Here is a 25,049-nt window from a genome sequence, read left to right as displayed (position 1 = left end):
GTTTCCTAGGAATCCCCCACCCTATAAATATGGACTGCATTCTTTGTTCGTAGAAGTACCCCCTAAATTTCATTGTGCTGAAATGAATGTTGTTTGCTTATGCCAAGTCAGTCACTTGAGGCTGTATCAATGACCTACTTGTTCATTTAGCATATTAAGGACATTAAACTAACTAATCATTAATGAACCTGCTGAAGTTTATGTTCACTGAACTTTTGATCATATCCTTCAGGGAACGTGTCCCATAACACAAGATATTTGCTGTCCCTCCTGCTGAGAGGCAGCTTGGGGAGGGACTTGGGAGTGACAGGGAAGTATTGCTCTCCACGTCGGGCAGAAACTCCTAGAAGTAACCTTTATTTCCTCTGCACTGCTTCTTGGCTGCGTTTGCAGAGCAATGAAAGCATCATTACTTGCATTATTACAGATACGTAAAATAAGTGATAGAGAGGTGAAAGACACATCCAAGATCTTACAAGTGGTGAGGCCAAAACGTGGTGTTTTGACTTCCTACTCCCATTATCTGCCTTGAAACAAACTGCTTGCATTAAAACGGAAAAATAGTACAGCAGAGAGGTGGCAGCTTGTAATAGTAGGAACCTAGTGAGACACAGAAGTAGAGCAAAGCAGGGATGGCCAATCTCATGGAGGGGCTAGAAATAACGTAACTCTTCTGCCCCAACTCCACCTGCAAGGTTCCGTTATTAGAAGAAAATACAGAAGCCCAAAAGCACAACTTCCATGTGATGTTTCGCATTGGAGCAAAGCGTGGAGTAGACCCCCTGTCTCATGTAATGAATTTTAAGTAGTCTGAGAACAATCTGCCCTTACGAAGTTATAAGTTATACCGGGCGAATGGTGAACTGTCAAGCCAAGTTGCTCAGAAGACCAAACGATAGATCAGTGTAGATTGATTTTGTGTTCAGAACTACTTAAAAAAAAAAAAAAAAAAGCAAAGGAAAAAGAAAAGGACAAAAAAACCCAGCCCTACAACAGATTCCAAGCCAACAACAACAACAAAAAAGTGTGCCTAGAAAAATAAAATAGATCTGTGCCTTGTTGTTGTGTGGTTTTACACAGATGCAGAAACAAAGCCACGAAGCCATGTTAGGAACAGATGTACTGCATGTTTTATAAGCCTTGAAGGACTTTTCAGTTGTGCCTGATGGACTTGCATCTGCACCTGCATCTGTACCTAGTGATTTCTGGAGAACGATGTCACAGATTTCAAACAGCCGCTTTGAGGTCCCATCTTGTTGACTAATATCCCTGTGAAGACACCTGCACAGCATGCAAAAGAGTAATAGTGATGTGTGAATCTGTATTGGGGACAGCCTAAATTTAGCTTTTCAAAGTGCTATTTGAGGCAGGAAAAATGCTTTATTTCATGGGGGAAAACGTAATATTGGAGAAAAGCATCAGAACAAACCCCAGGCAGCTGTGTTGTTTGAAACAGAAAAACCTAAACCCACAAACCTCCAGAATGGGATGGATGGCCTGGCAGCATCTGGTCCTCAGCCTAGGAGATGGGGAACAGGAACAGGCAAATACACCCCATCTTGCCCCACAGCCTTGGCATCCCCAGAGATCTCTGTCCTTACTGTGCCTCGCAAAGGAGCAACCCAGTAGTTCAATGATTTCAGCGGCTCTGGACTTTTTGAACAGGCTTCTGTGGATAGGAAATTATTTGGGGAAGACAGGGAGCAGCTTGCCCTCCTGAAGGCTTTCCCTCCCAGAGCAGTGCCTGGTCCGTATGTGGACAGCAGCTTCTGCTGAGCACTAACGCTTCTTTCAGACCGCGGCTGTATTTTCCACAATATAAACAAAGCCAGCCTGGGTGATGCTTTCCTTGCTACTCAGGCATGTAAGGCAATTAATTAGTAACTTAACTATTGCAGAGTTGCTGACAGACTTAGTAACAATGTCAAAAGCAGAGAGCTTGATGAAAACCTGGCAAGAAAATGAAGGTTATGTGATAACGAAAATTCATACAGAATTGGATACAGACCTGGAAGTAATGGATGCAGTAGAGTGTGCACGCCATGCACATCTCTCTCTCCTTGGCGGTCTAATTGTTTTGCAGATTTCTTGTGGAAATCACATCAGTCTATAGCTGTGCTGCTAGATGGATATCCTGGAGTTGTCACTCCTTTGGTATCTGAGCTCTCCTGGTGGGCTGCAAATTGTTCTAGATAAATGGGTGCCTTTATTTTCTTCTCATACTGTGTCCAACCACCTGCTTTTCTGTGTTGCTGCAGGAGCTTGTAAAATACTCCACACTTCATAGATTTTTGAACTGGAGCCCATAGACATGGCAGATCAAATTTGGAGCTAATTTTACAGTGGCATAGGTTGCCAGAAAGGACTATTAATTAAAGAAATCTTTACTCTGTCATCTACAATAATACTGATTAAAGGCTTTTGTTTCTAGATCTTTCAGATGCATACTATGTATGAACTTGCATGGTCTGAAACAGAGCTAAGAAAAAGACTTGAGGTTTTCCTGAGGGGAGAGAAGGTATGTTTTTCACTTTTTGAAAAAATGCTCTGAGTAAGATCCACATTCAAACTTGGCGACAGTAATAACCAGCGAAGCAGGAGCCACAGCATGCACATACTGGTATTTATCCCAAAGAGCTGAACTGCTTATTGCTTGTTGCCTCACAGTGTTGTTTTCCAGGTGAAATGAAATTTGGAACATTCTGACATTAGTAATGAATTAGTAAATGAACCAAAGACTGTTGGGTTATAAATCAGTTGTAATATGGCACACACATACATGAGTTTCATACTAACTAAAAGTAAGGTGGAGTGGGTTTTTTTATTAAAATAATTTATGTTTTAGAGAGTTCATTATTTCTTTCAACATGAAAACTGGGATGGTTTCAAGTGAGGATTTGATCCTGCTGTTCTAAACTAGCTGTAATTATCAGTTTCAGCGCAGCATTATGTAAATGGGATTGTAGCAATAAACCTTAGAAAAGCAGGTTTGAAACACTGCATGCCTCTATGCCGAGTGTTAGCCATAGGTACAAGTGGTGAGTAGAGGTTTTCTTGCATTTCTAGAGGCAGAAGGAGACTGGCCTTGCTGTCTGAGCTCTGGTGCGAGCCTTTGTTGAGTAATATTTGCCTTCATTCTTCTCGTTGCCATTTCTCTCACTTTATTCACGTTGAAAAGGGCCTCCTTGAAGCCTGCAGAGTAGCCAGGCACACAGCTTTCCTTCAAGCCATGTGCCGTTTTGCAGCGGGGGAAGGCAGCAATCAGCCACTTACAGGAACAGCTATGAAGAGGTTCCTGAGAGATGCGTTACCCTAGCAAAGGGCTGCAGCAAAAATAAAGCCCATTAGCAAAGGCCAGAAGGCCAAAGTAAAGACTGACTGGAGAAAATACAGAATGTAAACCAAGCTAAAATAAACAGCATCATCAGACAAATGTAAATTGGGATCTTTTGGTAAGGGCTGCAGTTTGGGTAAGGTCAGGCATATCTAGCAACGTATAGCAGAAAGGAGATTTTGTAATATTTCAAACATAATTTCTATCAACATCTACTAAAATTTGTTTTAAGATTTATATATTACACTTTCACCATTGATCTTACTCCCTTTCTAACTAGATCTTTTTCATCAAATTACTCTTATGAGGCAGTTTATTAATCTTATGACATCTCAAAAGGGAATTTTTTTCTTTTAAAAAATTCTTTGAACTACCTTTTATTTAGAATAAGCAATCACCATTTAGAAGAATAAGAAAATTCAAATTTTGTGTCACTCAGGGACATGGCTTAGTGGTGGACTTATAGCAGAGCTGTGTTAATTGTTTGACTCAGTGATCATAAAGGTCTTTTCCAACCAAAGTGATTCTATGTTTCTAAATATAAACATGATACAGTTTTCTAAAGGTTGCATATATATTTATTTCAAGCAGTTGAGAATGTAGCACTGGACCATCACTTAATTATTTTTTAATATTTAATATTCTTAGTCTGTACTTTCTTCCAGGAAACCTTATTAAGATTTTGTTTGTTCCAGTTCATAAACTTCATGTATACACAGTCTATTAATATCTATTAATGTCCATTGCATCTATTAATATGCCTATTAAATGCCCAATGCTATCTAATATTGGCAAGAGATTAGTAAGTGAGATGAAGTGGGAGGGCACATACCCACACGTTTCATAGGCTGTTGATGCTCAGGAACAGGGAAGACAGTGTGTGTTGGAGTATGACTTGAGTGGCTCCTGTACTAACTGGCACGGGTGGCATCACGTTGGTTGAATTGCATTGATGCGGTTCTCCTCTGTGTTGAGCTCAATGACTATGTTCTCTATACCAGATTTAGCCTATGTATTTAGATCAGCAATGAGGGCAAAGAAAGATCTAGTTTATAGCTGCAGTTATTTTTGATTCGTTGGTGCGAGGGTCTCGGTTTGTAATTGAAGAATACGGATGGCTTTTTGCAGAACTGTCTGTCACTGTGTTGCCCTGACCTCAGTGCTGTTTTCTTCACATCACTATCTCCTGCCACATGTAGGGAAGCATTTCGTCCTGTTGTGGCTTTCCTAGCTTACATAGCACAGGAAAGGATGGGGAACGGTACCTGCACCGGCAGCTGCAATTACACCACGCTCATTCAGAGCACATGCGAGTTAAGCAGCCACGTTACGAAGCAGGACATACTCTCCTATGCCCCTCCAACTAGACGTAGCTCTGGCAGCTAAGCACGTTCTGATTACCTTGGGAGCACACACAGCACTAGATTTTACTGAAGGAGCGTAAACTCGTTGCCCTGCTTTGCAGGATGCTTCTCACTTTCACAAAGTTCAGCCAAACTCCTCCTCATCTTCTGACAGCTCTAGTGGTTCCAAATCAAATCACTTCTTATCTCCTTCCGTTCATCTAATTCTACTTTTCTCCTTCTACTGACACACTCGTTTTGGCAGAGGAGCACACTCTGCCAGTTTGCCATCTGGTACTCTCTTCTTGAACGACATCACTTCACTGAAGAGACTTTCCATCTCTCTTCAGAAACTTGTTTTATCTTTACCCATCTCTTACAGTATTTGTCCACTCATCTCTTAATTACCTTTTACTTTACTCTTTATCTGTCTTGAGGACACTAAATTGCAGTATTTTCTGAAAGTGCTGAACATACTATATTTATTTTGTCATACTACGCTTTGGTGAAAATCTATGACAGTTTTTCTAAAAACAAAAGTCATTTAAATTCACTAAAAATGTATATTCTTGCCTGTCCTTGTAATATGTAAAGATTCCTGCAGAATAACAGCCACAATTGGATGCATGCTCCAGTTGCAGCTCCATGCTGTAGAAAATGGTATGGTTTTTTATACAGTGACTAAATGCAAATACTTACAGATTTATAATTACTTATTTCACTCAAAAGCTTTTAGAAAAGGTATTCTAATCAACAAGGTGGTCCTAATTTCATGTCTGTTTTTTCCACAGCCATGGCATAAAGCTCTGCCAGTAAATATTTACTATCCAGTTAGTTTTAGAAATGTATTTTTAGTCTGAATTTTTCTTGCTCTTTAATGAGCACTTAAATGAAGGAAGCATATAGCATTAACTTCTGCTCTGTTACACTTATGCAATGAATTAAAAAGAAAAGTATGAAACAGAACAGAGACATGCCTATTAGACAGAATTTGCTGGCCCACGTATAATTTGCTTAAGTCTTTTGAGACCGAGTTACAGGTCTCACAGCCATGACTTCAGTAAGCACATAGCTTAGAAAAGACATTTTTCTGTTAGTTTTTATTCACTAGCTAATATGCTTTACAATTTTCTGCAAAATGGCTTGTCTAAACTATTTTTAAAAGAGCTTACATTCTGCTACCAAAAGTCTAGTTAAATATTACAGTGAAAACCAAGAAATCTGGAGATACATTTTACATCCTTAACTGCTAATCGCTTACTTTGTGCTCTGTGTGGTTGTGCAGCTTCAGTGTCCTATAATGGTAAATCTAAAGGAGAGATTATTATCATATATCCATCCACATGAATTCACAGGATTCCTAGTGTGAATGAAGAAAGAAAATAGTCAAGCCAAATTCTCCTTGTGTTCTAAGTCTCGAAGATAAAATAAATGCTGCTGAACATAAGGTTTTAAGGCCAAATCCAAAAAGGGATTTAGCAGTGAGGCAGACTTCAGCGCCTAAATGCAAACCTGCACTACCAAAATACCAGCTCAACTGTGGAAGTAATGAAAATGTACTGGCCATCCCCCCTTTGCTCAGAAATTGCACTGTTTTTCAGCTTCCCTGTGTGCCCAGCTGCCTCAGCCTGACTGCGAGATGTCTGGCTCTCGCTGGAAGCCAGAAAGGAAGAGGAACGGCACGTAGATCCGCAGAGCACATCCTCCCACATGCTGGCAGGCCTTGGTCCCTGCAGAATTTGCTTGCCGTAACTCTCCTTTTTTTTTTTTTTTTTTTTTTTTTAAATGTTACTGATAGAAGAGATGGTTGTGGTGCTGCCTTCTCTATACCCTATAGCCAGGCTTTTAGAGAAATTTGGCCAAGAAGCAGGTAACCCAGGTTGTTCTTGTCTTTGTGGAGGTCACCACCACGTTGCGCATCTTCAGAATGAGTGGTCAGAGCAGTGGGATGTAGACCAGATGGGGTAGGTTCATCCCATAGAGCTTTAGTTGGAAGTTTACCACTGTGTGGGAATTAATGCAAGATGTATTGCACCAGAGATCTTAAAAAAAAAAAAAAAAAGAAAAAAGTGACTGTGGCTTAATCTGTACCATGTGTGGGCACAACAGGAGAGTCCAGACTGGACTTCAAACTTCAGGTTTAAAAACTTTTTGATGTTAATTGATATTAAATGCATCAAGTCTTGGCAGCAAGGTCAGACTCCAGGACTTGCTGTGGAAGACAGGCTGTTGCAGGGTCAGTTTTCTTTGTAACCTTTCTCTTTTTGGTCCCATGACTCTTCTGATCTTGTTGTATGGCAGCACAACAGACAAGGAAAAACACAGAAAGTCCTTTCACCACCAGGTCGGTGGTACAGTGACTTGGGCACTTTGCTGTGAAGGGGACTCTGAGATCCCCCTGACTTTGAGGGATATTGGCACCTACGTCATGTGTAGAGGATCTGGTGACTTGGGTTTTATTTAAAAAGTGTTGATTCTTGCTACTTCCCTAAATGGTGTGGCCAGAAGTTGTGTCCTTGGTATCATCCTTTGGGTCTCTGAGAATCTGCAGGATTGTAAAAAAGCCCTTGGCTCTTCCTGAGGACGGGGCTGTGCACCTGCCTGCTACAGTTGTGACCTGTTGGATAGTCCTGCTGAGATCTCTGCAACTGCTTCTTGTCTGAAGTGTCAAGGAGTCAAGTGTCAACTCTCAGAGGAGGAGAAAATCTCAGGATGGTCAGATCTGTAAAGCTGTGGTTCCTGTAGGATACCTCCCAGGCTGAGATGTTTGGACAGACTTGCACAGTGGGAGAGTCAGGGCACTTTGGAAAGCAAAATTTATCCTCATAATGCTAGGTGTCCTCATTGTTACTGGGGGAGGGGAGTGCTAATGGATGAGAAATAGCTGATTAATTAATAAAGATGTTTCTGATTTTGGAAAGAAACCATTAGAAGATTGCACATTTTAAAAAGAAATTCAGGCTAGGGATTTTTGATTCTTGTGGTATTCTCTTTAGTTTTTCAGAGAATTCAATAGGGATTTTCTTTAAAATGCTCTTGCCATGGTAGTGTTTGATTTCCTGTCAAATTTATGGATTGTACAGTGGTAGGAGGAAGAGATTTCTCCCAGAGGATGACATTTGTTATTGGAAACTTGGGGTTTGTTGGACTTCTGTTTAAAGAAGGAACAGGAATTGGGATATCTGCTGAGTAACTTCCAAGTGGCAATATGCTGACCTATCAGCATCTGCACGCTTCTCTTTTTCTCTTTGAGGACCAGATTACACCTCTGTTACTCACTGGATAGCAGTTCTTTGGTTCTGTGCTGTGACTTACAAGATAATGTAGAAGTAAGATGTCAGAGTTTGGAACTTAAGTTTATTTTCAGTAGATTCACATCACACACCCCTAGTTACATAAAGCTGTTTGCCCCTCTTGCTGTATTTGCAAAGGCTGCCCTTGCTTTCATGGCACCTGGAGAACTGCATTTGTAATGCACGACTCGGGTATTCTGGACTCTGGAAAACCATCTTCATATTTTTTATATCGTCACCTTTAGGAAGCAACGTACCTTCCCCTAGACCAGGCTCAAAGCCCCATCTGACCTGGCCTTAATTTCTTAATTATGAGAACACAGCACAGTAACCTTTGAATTCAGACTAACTTGACATAGATGCCATAAATGTTCAGGACCAAGAGAAGTTTTGTCTATTCCATTAGGAGAAACTTCATAAAGGAATTCCACAACACATATTAGCCTAACATTAATTTTTTTGTGTGTGATGGGTTTATATTACAGAATAAAACCTGTCATGAGCTCAGACTAGCTTCAGTTCAAGATGGCATCTGTTTTTTAAAACTTTTAAAACTAACCTCGCAAGTACAGCCCAACACAAATGGCAGAGGCCACGTTGCTAGCACCTGAGCCTGTCTCCAGAAGTTGCTTTTGTTACCTTATGTTTGGGTGCATGGGCTGGCCAGCCCTTCCCAGCAGAACCAGCTGCAGGACATTAAGAACCAGTACAGTGAAAACGGTGGGAATGTTTAATCCAAGCAGTGGTAAACCAGACAAACCCAAACCAAATCAAAATGGAATTAGATATTTTTCACTGTGCTATAAAATGGTCTTGCACCGAGTAACTGATTTGCATTTTGTCCAGCAGGCAGGCTTTTCCATAAGCCTGTAACATTTCTGTCTGTGAGAGACAGAGACAGTGTTTTATAATGGCAAGGCTGGATTCCTTCAAGGCTATGCGACCTCATCCTGTGGTAGATGAGCGAACGTCCATTGACTTTTGCTGGAACAGGATCAAGCCCTTTAAACATGCAACGCAACGGTTTTCTAAAGCCTGTGAACTTGAGCCCGGTATTTATCAAGTCTGTGCCATATTATATGTTGAAATCAGGCAACAATTGTATTTTCACATGGCTTTGGCAAGAAACCAGGAGAGACTTGGGGACTTCAACTGACTTTCTCATGGAGTGAAACTGGAGAAAATATTTTTACAACACCCTGTAGGGGAGAAACTTGGTAGATTGCTCCCCCGTTGTCTGCCAGCAGCTTTGGAGGGCAGCGGGGTTCTTTGCTGTGGTGCTCAGCTCTACAGAGGCTCTTCTCTCCATTTATTTGTAGTTAATATTTTAACCAGCATTTATGGGTGGAAAGACCCTTCAGTTCTTCAACAGCAGAATCACAATAAATCTATCAGTCTGAGCCACTGCTCCTCCATCAGCTTCTGTGCTTTGGTGGTGAAATATCCCAGTATGTGTGTTAAGAGGTTTTATTGGTAGGGCCATGCGATAGCTTTCTTTGCACTAGTGAAATTAATCCTTGAGTCTCGTTTAACTTAAATATGAATTTTCTGAGACTGGTCTTGGATAAATTTAGGCTGGGGATCCAAAATGCTGAAAAAGGAGTGAGAAAACTGGTATTTCCCCCCCATATTTGCTTGATGTTAAATGTGCCGTTAAAACGGTGAGACTTAGAAGATGAACCTAATGGACCGTAGTAATATAATCCATCCCTGCAAGATAATCTCTGTATTCACAGGATTGTCACAGTCATATGGAAGTCATCCACTGAGATCACAGTAATCAAGCTAATGTAAGTATTTCTTTTCATTTCAAAATATACGTCTTAGCTATGTCTTCATTAAGTTTGGCCAAACATTGAGATGTTTATTTAACATCTGGAAGATAATATCTTCTGAGAGGGTTTATCACTAAACCTGTTTCTTGTTTGTTTGGGTGTTATCTTCCGTGTGATTGATAACACATTCAAAATCTATGCAGAATATATATTGAAATAACATGCATTTTTGTCTGTCAGCAGCCAGTTCAGTGCTGGCCTCTGTGGAGACATTTGCAAGCTTTGAGGTGCTATCTGCACAGAGGCTGAGAGAGGCCTGAGCCAGCTTCTGGGACAAACGATGACATTCTTTAAGTTTTTTAAACTTACATTGTTTTGTGTCATTGCCTCTGAGTTTTGCAACAGCAGAGAATTAGCAGAAGGGAAAGTGTGGGAACACGAGCAACAATGGTTGTCTCAATACTTCCAAAATGCCTGTAGGCAAATTCTATTAATTAAAAGAAATAGGAAACTCTGTGGGTCTCTACTTCCATGGGAGTTTCAGTGCAGCGTGCGTGGATGCTGTGCTGTTTGCAGGACTGCTCTGAGGTTGGCTGCAGGCCAGGACGCCTTTCATTTCCCCAGGCCGGCTTGCAGCCGTGGCAAGGCACCAGCTCAGGGCCTGCTTTGTGTCATGCAATCATAGAATCATCAAATCCTTTAGGTTGGAAAAGACCTTTGAGATCATCCAGTCCAACTGTTAATGTCCATGCGGGTTGGAGGGAGTGTGGGGCTGCGTCTCATGCAAGGGTTGTGTCCCATGCAAGGGCTGCATCCAGTGCAAGCGCTGTGTGCCGTGCAAGGGCTGCATCCCATGCAAGGGCTGCATCCCATGCAAGGGCTGCGTCCCATGCAAGCACTGCGTCCAATGCAAGCACTGTGTCCCATGCAAGTGTTGCATCTCATGCAAAGGCTGTGCCCCACACAGGTGCTCTGCCCCACCAGATTTTCTGCAGCGTTACCAGAGTTGCCTGCCCATTGAGATGGAGATTTTCAGCCCTGATGCTGGTTTCTCAAGGCTCCCTGAGAGCAGGAAACCTCTGCTCCGGCTGCCTTCCTGCTAGCAACAGGCTTATCTCGGGTGCCTTTTAATCACAGGGTGAGGATCTTTTGCAGACCTCAACTGCAGTGGCCATGGGGTGTGGGTGTGTGTGGGCTGCCCTGCGAGCAGGACAGTCACTGCTGTGATGCTGGGAACAAGCAGCTTGTTTTCCCTCCCTTGGGAGCTCACCTAGGTCTCGTGCTGTGCTCAGGGTGCTGAGGTGGGAGGTATTCTGCCCTCTCCGCTCCCCTCCTGTGGCTCCTCCAGGCACCAGAAGCTCCAGGGAAGGTATTTTTATAGACTACATTGTCAACGTGCTCCTAAAATTTGGCTATCCCTTTCCTGCCATATGTCCCTGGCAACTTCCTTAAGCTGAAGCAAGCCCCCCTGACAGCCAGCACAGAAGCTGTCAATCACGTCCACATCCATCCAGTCACTTGACAGGCCCTGGGGACCACCTGCTCGTAGGCATGACTTCTTTCCCTCATCCCCCCACTCGGTACGTCTGCCTTTTCCACCTCAAAGCTGTCCCTGATCAAACACCTGCTATTTCCTGGATCCCTGACTACTGCCACACTGCCATACTCCTTCCTCTGTCACCCTCACCTAGAAAGAAAATCCAAATATGAGCACCGCCTGTCAGTGGTGATAGTGGACATACAGGGGAAAAGTCTCAAGTAATATGCAGTTCTTCCTCCTCTTACTGGCATAACTTGCCTGAGTGTTGGGTTGCAAGCCGTGTCGTTTCTCATGTCTCTTACTTGTTCCGGAGTCACTTAACAGCTCATATCTGAAATTAGATTTTGAATTTTGTGGCATTCTGTGTGTTTGTGAGCTCCCATAGTTTGCACAAGGATCTGGCTGTTCTTCATGGTCTTTAAGAGTTTCTATAAAGAGCTGTAAAACTTTAGATGAAAAAAAGACCATGAAAATGATAAATGTTACTGTAAGTTACGGTTATGACTATTGATATTTTAATTAATACCAAATGTATTGTTTACGTTTGGCCTGTCTGTATTTTGGTGCCTGAGTTCTTGGTTCACTGAGGTCAAAGAACAGCTGCCTGTATCTCTGAAGTGAGAAACAGTCTGTTTCAGGGATGGCTTCAGAGAGGAGGTTTCCCTTGGGTGGCAAGAGCTGGCCCAACAACTGTGTTTTTACATTGTGTTAAAAAAGCAAACAGAAGGAAAAAATTGCCAAACATCAAGCAGATTTGCTACAACGCAAGGATGAAATACGTATCGCCAAGAACGTGTCATGTGAAATTGTCCTTAAATTATAGTTCTTTTGTGTCTGAGTGCCAGCCTGCACTACAGCCAGATGGAGAGCAGGATATGGAGATAGACTCACGTACAGGGTCAGGGCGGTGGTGTCCTGCTGCAGAGGTTCTTCCCCATACATCCAATATTCGCCTGGCCGAGGCGAGCAGTGTGGTGGGCATTGCCATGGTGACGGCCTCCCTCCTCTGCCCTACTCTATGCCAGAGGGGCCACCAGAGACCTGTCCCTACAGCGTCTTCTTCTCCAGCTGGTGTGAAAACTCGTCTTTTCCTCTTCATGAGTTGATTCTACTTGAGGTCAGAAACTGGTAGCAAATGGTTCTTTTTTTTTTTTTTTTTTTCCCCTGTGTTAGTTTCCTGCTGGTTTAGTGAACTTAACTGGCTCTTGGAAGGGGTTGGAGAAATGTTACAGCTGCTGGAGGAAAGTAGTGGGGAGACGCAGCTGGAGTAAGAGGCTGGGAGCAGGACTGTCCCTTTATGGTTGACCTGGACTCAAAGATCAGCTGAGACACACCCAGAAAACCTCTTCTGAAGTGAGAAAATAGTAGCATTTTGGATTAGTGCTGAAAGATCCAAAATCCATTTTGGACCTAACCCATGGAACACTATCTCGGTTAATCTTTCTGAAATTAACAATTGTAAATTTTTCTTCATACTTGTAAGTACCTCGCTAATTATCAGAACAGAATTTGGATTCTAAGTGTTGGGTAGGGAAAACGTGGAATTTGCACATGAGAAAAATCTATAGCCTCCTTGAAAACTTCACAAAGACTGAAAACACCTTTATTGAGGTTTCTTTCTTTACTATCAATCTTCATTTACTGTCAATCTTAATTTACTAGCAAGCTTCATCTGTCAATAGATATTCTAGCATATTCATCTTTTCAGGTTACCAGTAATCTTTATTCTATCTATTCTGTCTTTATTCTGCCTATTCATTAGTTTGCCTTTCCCTCTTCCATTCAGACATGATCTTGTGGTTTCTTTTTCAGCCATTGTGTTCTGCTGCAGCTGTTGGGTTTTTTAGTTTCTTTTGTGGGTATCTTAAATATTCCTGGGAAGAAGCACAAACTATTGCGGGTATTTCAACTCGACTTTAAAGTTTGATTGGGAAACACTATTTTGATTCACTGTTAAATGGAAAAATGTCTGATTTATTTTGGAGGTCTTAAATCTCTAGTTTCTAATTATGATTGCTTTTTTGTGTGCTATAATATATATTCTTTGGCATTGTTTAAAATTGTTTTTCTGATCAGAGGTCAGAAGAAAATGAAATGATTTTGTCAGAAACAGCTACAGTATAACTGAGTACAAATTTGCACCTTTTTGAGGAACATTAACTTGATTAATTCTTGAAATCAAAAAAATGCAGAAGAACATTGTAACATTGATTAGATGGGTTTAAGCAGAAAATTAAAAGACTTTAAGAATTATAACTAGAATTAAAGGGCATGAGCATTAATGGTTACTTAGAGAAAAAGATGTCTCTTTTCTTCTTCCCAATCATATTTTTGATCATTTTATGATTTAACAATAAAACTTCTCTAGCACATTTTTTTCAAGTTTTTAAAGGTCACCACATTTACACTTTAAGTAAATCAAGATGCAGAGAGTGACGTACCCTATCCAAATATTTTTGCCAGTACAAAAAGGCATACAAAATCTACTCTTTTCTGTCTTATTTTAGTAATAATAATTTATTTTTTTTTTAACACGATCTGAGGTCGGTAAACCTCAGCAGTCCTCCAGAGAGCTGTTGTTCCCTTCTGCTGAATCGCTCTGCGCGAGGCGCGACTGCAGCCCTAAGCTGGTTGCTGCGGTATTTCCCTGGCGTTGCAGTTGCCCGTGTGATGCACTGCCATTGCTCTGTCCTTTGCCGCGGTGAACCCACTATCCCGTACCCTGCACATTCGTGAGAAGATCCTAAATGATCTGGCTTTATCTCTTTAGCCTGGGGGTACGCGGCTGCCTGGCTCCTTAGGACAGCTTTCGGGATCTGCCGGAGTCATCCTGGGCCGCAGCGCAATTAAGCACGGTTTGTCATGAGGTCTTTGTAGTGCTACAAGTCATCCCTTTGAGAAGGGAGAGGGAAAAGGCAGCCCTGCATGACTTCAGATACTGAATTTTAAAATTTTAATAGTAAGTACAAGACTGTGCTGTAATGTACAAAAATGGCCTCATTGTGAGTCACTCGAGCTGCTCTTGGGCCATGTAGTCCTTGCATGTGACCAGTGAATCCTTTGCCCCAGTAACATTAGCTCTTTGCCATTTACTTTGGTAGGGCCACAGTTTTGCCCTGGTTTTGGTTGTTTTTATCTTTCATGACCTACTTTTCCCTCTGTAAATTCTACAGAGAGCTGAGGATTCTACCAGGAGAGCCGAGGTAGGATTCAGTTCTGACTCAGAACTCAGCCAGAAGAAAAAAATTAGCGGTAAAATCTGGCTGCCAAATCTTTGTTGTTTAGTAATGCGTGACTTGGAAAGAATCCAGAACTGGAGTAAGTTTGCACGGCTTCTATTAAAAAAAAACCACAACCAAGAACGAACCAACACCAGCCTTCTACTTCTTTACTTCTAGTGTGATTTGATTTCATCTGGAAATTACCAAGCTGCCATAAATATGCAAACCTACAGCGCAAACTTTTCAGAGCCACTGTTCAGAGGAGAGCTGCTCTTGAGGGAAACTTGATATTATAGCAGTAGAAACCGGTTTAGATTTATATTTAGTGACTTGCATACTTACTCGGTGATTAGAGTCTTTTCCATTTTCTGGCATGGGTGAAATGGTATGTTAAGACAGGATATAATCCTTTCACACTCTGCAGGCAATGTCACAGTATGATGTTGGCACCGTGTTAGGCTTCCTTAACCCTAGAACATGTTGCGTATTCACTCTTGGCAGTATTTTAGAGGCTACAGGCGGTAACCCAGAAGTAATCTTATTACCTATAACCAACTGTATCTGCATGGAATGGGGTGCTGACTACTGAGCGAAACACAGTTACAGTCATTTGAGATTTAATTAAAAACTGTTGGTTCAGTCATTTTTGTGAGTCTGAAACAGATTTCTTCAGCCCCCTCTTGGAACTGACAGTTTCATTGAGAATTTTCTGAAATAACAAACATAAACTGCTGGTGTTCCTTCAACAGAGAAATTGCATTTTAAATGCATTTTGCAACACGTTTTGCAGACAAATGTGAACAATGCTCTTATTTATTTATCTAGTGTACGCTGTTTGAAATTCTTATTTCTACCAACTTGGTCAAGAGAAAACTGTGGAGAAAATACGCTGTTTACACAAGTATTTCTTTGCTACAAGGTATTTCTGCAAGTTTATCGCCCTTCCCTCTTGCACGACACAGCTCATCCAGGACCACTCTGCATGCCTGCTAATAACCTGGGGAAAGAAACAGGCATCAACCCTTGTCATCAAAAAATAGCTTTCCTCTGCTAAAAAAAAATCCCTGGAAAACCAGTGCGCTTTATCAACAATAGCTGCTGAAGCAAAATAGATAAATTTTCTACAAAAGAGGTGGGTTTATTGTCTTGCGCCATCCTATTCAGATATCTTTATTTATAAGATAGAAAAATAACTGAAAAGCTGGATGTAAATACTGTGGCTGGTGGACCTTGATGCTACTGAGTACCATTGTACAGCTGCTGGACAAGACTGATTGTAAGAGACAAACGGTGTGTATATATCTATATATACATAAACAAATATTTATCAGGTTATAAGGGTATATAATGGCAGTAAGGAGTGTGGAACTGCTGAACGCTGAAGACTTGCCTGTTACCAGTGAAAGGAACGATGCAGAGAGTCCTTTTATAACCTTAACTCTGCAGATAAATTGTTTATCATAAATCTCCGCTGGCACTAACTCTGTGTATATCTCGCTGGTACGTGTTTTGTAACCAGTTCTGTGGGAGGCAATGTCAAACATCTTATCACCAGTATTTCAGAGTACTTAGGTGCAGTCATCACTTCTAACCATTTAATCAAAGTCATATTTAAACTATTTTTGCTGCCCAGAACGATCCATGTCCATTCTTTACTGTTATTTTTAATGAATCAGTAAGTGAAGGGAACTGGTCAAACTTTTACGTTCATTGTGAGTCACCAAGATTTTTAGATACTTGCCAGTGTATTTTGCAAGATTTCTGCCGCTGTAATTAACCACAGAAAACCAAAGTGGAACTGCCTGAGCCATAGGAGAGAATCTTAGTGACATATCTGTTAAAGAATGGTAGAAAAAAAGAAATTTCTAGACTTTTGGCTCTCCTTGGTCTTTTCCGCTGATGTCAATACCAACAGCAAAAACTGTAAATTGCATTACAGCTTTTTGTGTGATCCTCAACCACATTCATGTGGCCAGTGTGCCGCTCCCCTCAATAAATAACCGTAGTTCTGAGTAATTAAAATGGATGATTTAATTTAAAATTATGATTTATTTATGAAAAACACATTCTTTAAAATACCGGTGAGGTTTAAAGGTTGGTTGGTTTTGGTTTTTTCCCCTGCAGTATAACATGGGTCCTATAGGCTCTATAGTTTTAATATTCTGACAGGCAAGGTTCGTGTGTGAGTGTAACGTAAACTTTTTTTTTTTTTTTTTTTTCCCTTGGTGAGATGGAGGGAGATTCTGTTCTTTATACGGCACCCGACAGGCATTCTGCCTGCTAGTGACAGTACCCGTGGAAGACTGTAGGTGAGACCCATCCCCTTTGCATTGTATTTTCTACACGATATCGATGTGAGAGGGGCACTGAGCTACAGCTGGGCGAGGAGGTGCTGACTCTGCTTGCAGGTGGTGCGTAGATACCGGCAAATGTAAGGTTCAAAAGTAACAGCACAGAAACTTGAAAGACAACTTGGTGAAGCTCTTTTTGCCTTGGTGTTTTGCATCATTCTCATGAATACCTTCCTGTTCCTCCTTTGAATCACTAAGCAAAAAATCCATTCCCGGCTGGATCTGGGCACATAGCTATCAATTATTTCCATCAACAGATCTTTTTCTGCGCTGTGTAAGGATGCAGCCAAACGAGCTGCTGTTTAAGGTGTACGTATATTCTTATTGTTAGTAAATGATGGATCTCAAGTGCAGTAATCCTCAGTTCTAGTGCTTGGGGGTTGATTGGCTGGAGTTTGGTGCCCGAAGCAGGGCCAGGTGAATAGCAGTTCTTTTTGATACATTTCTGTCAGTCCACTTCAATATTCAGCTATTTGATTCTACCCTCTTTTCTTAATGTATGGGGGTTTTTTTTCAGGTCAGATACATTGTCTTTGAGGTTAGAGCAAGTACTGGAAGGTCTAGATAGAAACCGGTGAGTTTTATGAGATATATATACCTACCGGTGGCATAATTGCACTGTCAACAGACAGGACAATCTATGTCTTCATAAAATATGAAGCAGTAACTTCAGGACAGTTCATTTCAGCATCAAACCTTGAACGTTTTCCCTTTCCATTTCCAAGTTTACTTTGGTTAAGTTTCAACGTTTTGGGTGTGCTAAATATGAGGAAACATGTGTTTCCAGTGCTACAGCAGGGCCTCGCTGGAGGTTTCGGCTTTGATGAGCAAACACCTTTAGGCTTGTTTGGAAAAGCCTCAGCGGTGACCACAGCGGCCTTGCTGGTATTGGCATTTGTCTGCGTGGGATGAGAGCCAACCTTAATGTGACCAGGATTTATGCAGCATCTTGGTAGGGAGAGGTTCATTTATTTTATCAGAAACCAAGAGCAGCCTGGAAGGGAGGGTGAGAGCCCAAAGCACAACTGGGAAAGCTTAGACATGCTTAAGAACTTATTTCTCCCCCCTTGGAGAGTTCAGTTTTGAATAAAGCGCTCCCTGGGCTCTCACACTTGTTTGCCAGATGTGGTTTTCCCGTCTTTTAGAGCACTAATTGTGTCCCAACTGGTGCATTTTATGGCTTTGCCTATACCTGTAGCAAAACAATTATGAATTCAGCTGTGCCTCTGGAGGGAGAGAAGGGACAGAGAGGTGGGGAGGCGAGTGGTGGCCCCAGGGAACTGGCAGGACATATTATGCCTTTACAAACCGCTGTGCCTCGTGAGCATTAATACCTGCAAAACACATGTTGTAAACACCCTTCCCAGACTACCAGCACATGTTTCCCTGCTCAAAAGGCCCCTTTTAATACTGCTGGCATTGCTAATCTAAATCTGTTATGGGGAGAAGGATTATTGCCCTATGCTAGCATGTACAAGTGCGGGGGAAGATTCCCTACTAAATCCAGGGCTTAGTGTTTATGCTCATCTGGGAAACCGGCTCATTTTTCTGTTTGGATTTTGTGGATAACAGATAAAATGATGGTTTGGGAAGGTGTGGCCTGCTGCATACGTAGCGAAGGTATGACTACAGGTTTTACATCTGAAGCCCGTGCAGGGGGGTTGAAGGAGCTGCCCTTGCCCTGGAGGACCTTCCACCTCCAGGCACACCTCCCGTCTTCAACCCAGCTCACATGGCAGCTCCAGTTGCAGGGGGTCTGCCCCGTATGTTTTATTGCTGCTGATTCTCCCAGTGATAAGTTCATCCCATTGACTGGTTTTGGTTTAAGCTGATAAATGCAGACGTGTTGCCGGCGTTCATCAGCTGCTTGTGCTTCTGCCCTGGCTGGTGTGTGGAGACCTGAATCGGGCACCTTCAAAGCCAGGGTGGTGAGCTACTGCGCATCTAACCAAAGCGCATTGTAGAGATGAAATCAGAGACAGGGACTTGTAATGTGTATTCTCCGCTAGGCTATCATATCTTTTGTCACCTGGAGTGCCCAAAGAGGCCTGGTAATGTAATGATGTTTTACAGAAAAGCTTCCTTTTGTACCAAGAGAAATATCATAACGAAGATTGCTCGGAAAGCTCACAGGTTGGGTCTGTGTGAGTCTCCGGAGTGCTCTGTCAGCAAGAAAATGCGAAACCTTAATTTATATTTTTAAGAAACAAGGAAGACCTGAAGCATGAATTCGTGTTGAGTGGTTAGGAATTGTGTGTTTGTTTTTAATATCTATCAGAAGAGAAGAGGGATTCTGGGTATCACGCGTTAGGTGGGATTGCATGGGCTCGGAATCACTCGCACAGGCTTCAGGTCTGTTGAGCAGTTACATGGGCTGAATCCCAGAGCTCACTAAAACCTGACATAGCGCTGGAAGGAGAGTAGAAAAGATAGAGTTGTAAGGATAGTGATTTAAATGGGAGGGGAAAATGCCTCAGCAACATTTTCTGCCTTGAAAAAAACAACAATTTCTCCTCCCTTGTACTGTCACCTGGATCCGCAGAGAAGAGTTTTAATACATTCTTAAAATGAGAAAGAAAAAACTGCTATGCTCTCTTCTGTGTTGCATTATTAACGAGGAGATGTTGGGTCATCACTAATGCAGTAAAGCACCTGGACCTTTGCACTTTGTTTAAACATGCATATCTTGGAGGGGAGATTACAGGAGGATAAAGTACAATATTTTTCAGACTTAAGTGAGCTCAGGTTGAAAGGCTGTATTAAAAAACCAAAAATGTGAAAGCCACTTCTTTGGCTTGCCAAATTGAAGTGTTAATGTTAGATTTGTTAACTGAACCTTGGTTAAACTAAGGTCTCTCTTTCAGTTGTTAGAGCGGGGCGGTTGGTCAGGGGAAAGGTGTTCGCTGCGAGGTGTTGGATGCCTTGTAGGCTCCCCGGGCTGAGCCCACGGTCCTGGTGAAAACCTGCATTCAGAACCCTCGGGGTTCTTGGAGGCAGGGTCAGGAGTCACCCTGGGGCTGCAGTGGCTCCTCCAGCTGCTGTGAGCACAATTCCAGGCAGCGCTGGCTGACAGGGACTTATTGGCCACAGCTGCCGCTGGACTCAGCAAGAAGAAATGCAAAATATCTACAAAAAACAGATAGGCCAGCCAGCAGAGAACTGTGCAGTCCCAGGCCTGTTGCACTGGCCACTGCAGCATGTCTCCTTGCTTCTTGGGCTCTGCCTTTGTGGACCCGAAACCTGCTTGCTCTCCCCAGCAAAGTGGGGATATCATATTGTTTAAGGGTAAAAAAAAAAAAAAAAAAAGTTTTGCTTTCATAACTGCTGTATCTGCCCCTCACAGGAGAGCTCGGGGCCTTTACTTGCCATGAAAAGCTGTGTGATCAACAATATTTTACTGAAACATTCGGGTTTTGCCTGATAAACGCACGTGCTGTATGATGTAATTAGTGCCGCTGTGTCTTACTCCTTCAGCACATCATGCAATGTCCGTCGTCTCGGTGCAACGGTGAGTCTGTGCTGAGACGTTCCCAGACAAATAGAAAAAAAAAGAGTATGCTCACCCAGACGGATAAAAAAGCCTCTGGTAATGACAGACAAACTGTGTTACAGGACAGGAATGTCATGCATGATCAGGTATTTCAGCTAGAGCTTTTAGTTTTTTTTTATTTTCCCTTCAAGTCTTTTGGGAAGGTGGGTTCAGCAGCTGAAGAAAAGAGATGCCATAGTTTCTGACAAGTTAATTAAGCTTTCACTTCTGAGTATTATATGTATAGTGAAGAAAAGAAACTTAATTGTCTTTGCAGTGCCTTTGCAAAACCCAAGAAAAATGCCTGCATATTTTCTCAGTTTTGTCTCTATTTTTGATACTTATTCAGTGTGAGCATTATACTTTCATGGGTTTAATTAAAAGCCAAGTTTTGGAAGCTTCTCAAATGTTAGTTTTGGTACATAGATGTATGCCTTTAAAGAAATATTTATGTGAAATCTAAAGCCTAAAAGGAATCAGAGAGGCTTTAATGCATCAGCTGCCTCCCTTTATATCTTTTGTCCAACTACCGCCCACCTCCTGGTATTTAAGATAACTTCTGAAGAGGTGAGAAAGCTGCTTAGTCCACTTCCAGGGATTTATGAACTCCGAGTCCTCCTACAAATGCAACAAGCAGCTCTTCCTTTGTTAAGCACAACATTCAACTTTGGATTTCTTTCTGTTTAATTTTTAATCATTCCATGCAGTACGTAAGCAAATTGTAGGTTTCTAAATAGCTTCATAAACAGTTACCAGAGAATTCTTTTTCTTTTACCTTCAGCCATTTTGTCTTTTGCTGTGAGAGCTGTTAAAATATAGTTGCTATAAACCCAAAAGTGGCACAGAGAACGTGAATAAAGAATGATTATTCATTATTTCATGATAATTCAAAAATGCAAGAATTGAAATTATAAGGTAGCTGGTTAAAAAGAACTAAAAGGAGTGCTTATTCTCACAAGGTATAATTGAACTGTGGATCTCGGTGTGACAGTGTGGCTTTGGAAGTCAGGAGTTGTCTAAAGGATTAGGCAAAATCGGAGTGATGGAGCTGTGGCTTCTAAACACGATGATCTGGGTATAGCGGATTGCTCAGGGGTCCCTGCACTGCCTGTTGGCAGTCGCTGGAAGGGCACAGGGGCAGGGAGTCGCTGTGCCCCGCACCTTCCCTGAGCATCCTTATCTCTTACCGTGAGGGGTACGGCGTAGGGTTGGACCAAACCTGTGATCATATCCAGTACAGCCATTGTGGGGTCTTCCAAGCTTTGCACCAAAAGTGTGGGAGGATTTTTTGCCGATCTTTTTTTCTGAACTTGGGAAGATGGGGGTGGAGTGCTGTGAAATATTTACAGGCCATTGCAAGAGAAGGGAATGCCAGTGATGGAAGGGTTGGTTAAGGCAGAAAAGAAGAATGACAGTGGGAGCCCAAGGTTAGACAGGTGGGTTGCGTAGGTCTCTAGTAGCATGCCAGTATTTAATTGATGGCCTCTACTCAGTGCTTGTCACAGGGCATTTTCCATGAATGTAATGTTAAAGGGAAGCCAGGAAATTTTGTAAATGTATCTGAAGAGAGCATCTTATGAACCAGGACTGCCTGTAGGTGTTTGCTTAAGACGGGGAAAGGCAGAAAGCTGTTGCTTCCCCATGCAGAAGCAGGGCTTTTTCCTAATTGCTAGTGAGATCTCCTTTATGTAAAAAGTATTCATGCTGCTCTGCACTTGGACAGTTTTTCCTGGAAACCCCTGTTGGAGCTGGTGCATTAACGAGTATTTCAATCTCTGTCTCAAAATTTACTGGAAATCCAGTTATCAACCTAGGAGCGAGATAGAAATCTAGGACATCATGAGCAGAAGTTTGGCTGAGCACTGAAGTATCTGAGGCTTTTTTAAAGGAGTATGTGTGTGTGTCAGCAGAGATGCTTGAGGCAGGAGGAAGAGTCGACTATTTATTTATTTAATTACTCAGCTTTGCCAAGGCCTAGGAATCAGATTGTTAAACTGAATCCTAAAGCAAACTTTCCCCCTACTCCCCGCCTCTCTCTTCCCCCCTCCTCTCTATCCCCCCACTGCCCACCCCCAAATGGCTCGAACAAAATATTTATTAAGCAGACTGCCTGGGCAACACACAAGGTCTTGCTTTTCTTTCTTGCAATCTTCTGTTTCAAGCACCACCTAATGGCTTCGGTGCAAAATGCAGAGCGCGCATCGCCACGCAGCAGCTGCCAGTTGTTCGGCTGCGGATCGCTCCGAGCAGAAGAAAGCTGCAGAACTTAATAGATCAAATACCAGTCCAAAAATGTAATAGCTAGAGGGAGTTGGCTTTCGTTTTTATAGCATAATACAGCCCCAAATGCCCAGGATATTATGATTTCACCGTGTAAATGCATTATACTACAAAGTAACCATTCATAGCGGCAGACATAGTGCTTGGCTCGTTATGATTTGCCTAATAGAAACGGGGAAGCTTTACTGTTTAAAACTTCTATATAACGTTTCGAGGGGAGCACTGTGCTTCTTAATTCTCTCCTTATTTTAACGTATTTAGCGAGAGAGCACAAAGCAGAAGCCTTGCTCAGCTTGGCTTCCCTGCCACTTGAATGAGATTTTTACATCATTAAAGCATATCAGATGTGCTACTCCCATGCTACAGGCACAGCTACAGATAATTTGATAAGGCAAACATGCATAACATAGACTTGTATCAATAATTAATTTCTTTTAATACTGACATTCTGGGGAGCCTGGGAATCTGGCTTTCCCAATAGCCCATCTGAGCAGCTGTCTAGGAGCCAAGGTTTCTAGTAAAACAAGTAGGCAAATGACCCGACAGGAACAAGTCCTATCAGATTGATATGTTCCCCAAACAATTGTGATTTTAGCACGTCAGCATTTTTGAACAAAGCAGAATTTAATCAGAAACTCCTGGAACAGCTTTAGTGTTGACCTCAGTAATCATTCTTCACGGTTAGAAAATGCCATTTCTTTACTCTCCTGTCACTTTTCCGTCCTTTCCTCTCCCCCTCTGTTACCTTTTTCTTGTTTCATGTATGTTTTTGAGCATGCTGTGGCAGCTGCCAGGTCTCATAATGTTGTTCGGAGCCTTGTCATGGATGGTGTTCTTCCCAAAGCCGCAGCCCTGGGAGTGCATCAGGCTCTCCATCTGAACCGAAGTGAGAAACAACACTTCCAGTCCTCGCCAGTTTGAAAGAGAATCTGAGAATATAAAAACTTAGCAATAAAGAAGTGTTCTTTTAAAGCTGCCTCCTAATTTTGGCATTAGAGGAAGAGCTAGCTCTGCTTTCTAAATATCTGGGGCTGGCATGGAGACCTGTGTTCTGATCTTTGGGTTTTTTGATATTACCTAAAAACTCTTTAACGTTGAAGTGAAGAAGGTGTAGGTGTCACAAAGCTGTTATGTGACACAGAAGAACTAGCCTGGAACATCTCAAGAGAATCACAGGCCAGAAACAGCAGGGCTGGAAGAGCTCTTTGCTTTCTCTCTCTGCCTCCTCTTGCTCATGTCTAAACACATCAAATTTCTAACTCTTGAAATCAGAAATTAAGGATCAATAGTGCTGCAGGTATGTGCCGTCTCTGAAACCAGCATATGTTTCCAGTTGAGTTTCATTAGGAAGGATATTTTAGTCTCAAATTAACCTTTGTTCTACACAATGCTGCTGTTGTGCAACCTTTATTGCTATGAATCAGAGATGCTGGACTATGAACTTGAAATTCTATGTATTTAAAAAAAACACACCAAAACCCCCTAAGTAATTAATTCCACATGACAGTAAGTTTCCTGAAGAGGTAGGGTGTGGGGGAGAGTATGTCCACCTCCCATTTGCTGCGATTCCCAACATGAGTTATAGGCCATCTGAGAAGCAGAAAAAAGAGGGGATTTTAAAAGGCAATTTGAATGTCTTTTTTTTTTTTTATCCCCTAATCCAGCAACACACTCACATTACATGCACACAGTCTGGGCGTAGCACCTGTCTGGGTATCCTCACAAGGGAAGGCCAGAATTACGCACCTGTTTTGTTTTGTTTTGTTTTGTTTTGCTGTCTTCTGCTCAAAAGTTTTATAAGTTGTTGCTGGAGTGGCACAAATCCAATAAACTGTCTGGTCCATAGCCTGCTCCTTGGCTTCTCAAACAGGAGCCTTATCCAGGGATATGAGGGGATTAAATGATATAATTGTTTTATATAATGTGTGCTGCGGCTCTGGCTGAATTTTAAAATGGAGGCTGCTTCCATTCCAGTTTGGAGAGCAGCCGCTTTCATTGCCCTGTGTTAGTTGTGGCATCGACTGCACTGGACCCCAGCAGGTACCAGGGCCCTCTCCCTGCCTGCTGGGGAAATACCTGCAGCACCTCTGGACGTGCTCGGGTGTGCTCTGCTCGGTGCCTGGAGGGGACTTTCAGGCCAAACAGGATGATGTTTTGTGAGATTTATATCCTTTCAGAAGTGGTTGGTAGAGAGGGGTGAGTCTGGGTTACAGCTAGGATTCAGGCAGCGATCCCGTGCCAAAGTCACGGTCAGGTGCTAAAACCATTCTGTGGGATGCAGTCCATGCAAACTAACCAAAAGCCAGAAAACTGCCAATGTAGGGTTTAGTAGTTATCTACTTTATAAAAAGTAACATTTTCATTTATAAAAGGTTCTAAGCAT

Source organism: Falco cherrug, chromosome 8, assembly GCF_023634085.1.
Source record: "Falco cherrug isolate bFalChe1 chromosome 8, bFalChe1.pri, whole genome shotgun sequence".
In the NCBI taxonomy this organism is placed as follows: Eukaryota; Metazoa; Chordata; class Aves; order Falconiformes; family Falconidae; genus Falco; species Falco cherrug.
Note: the sequence above shows the minus strand (reverse complement) of the source record.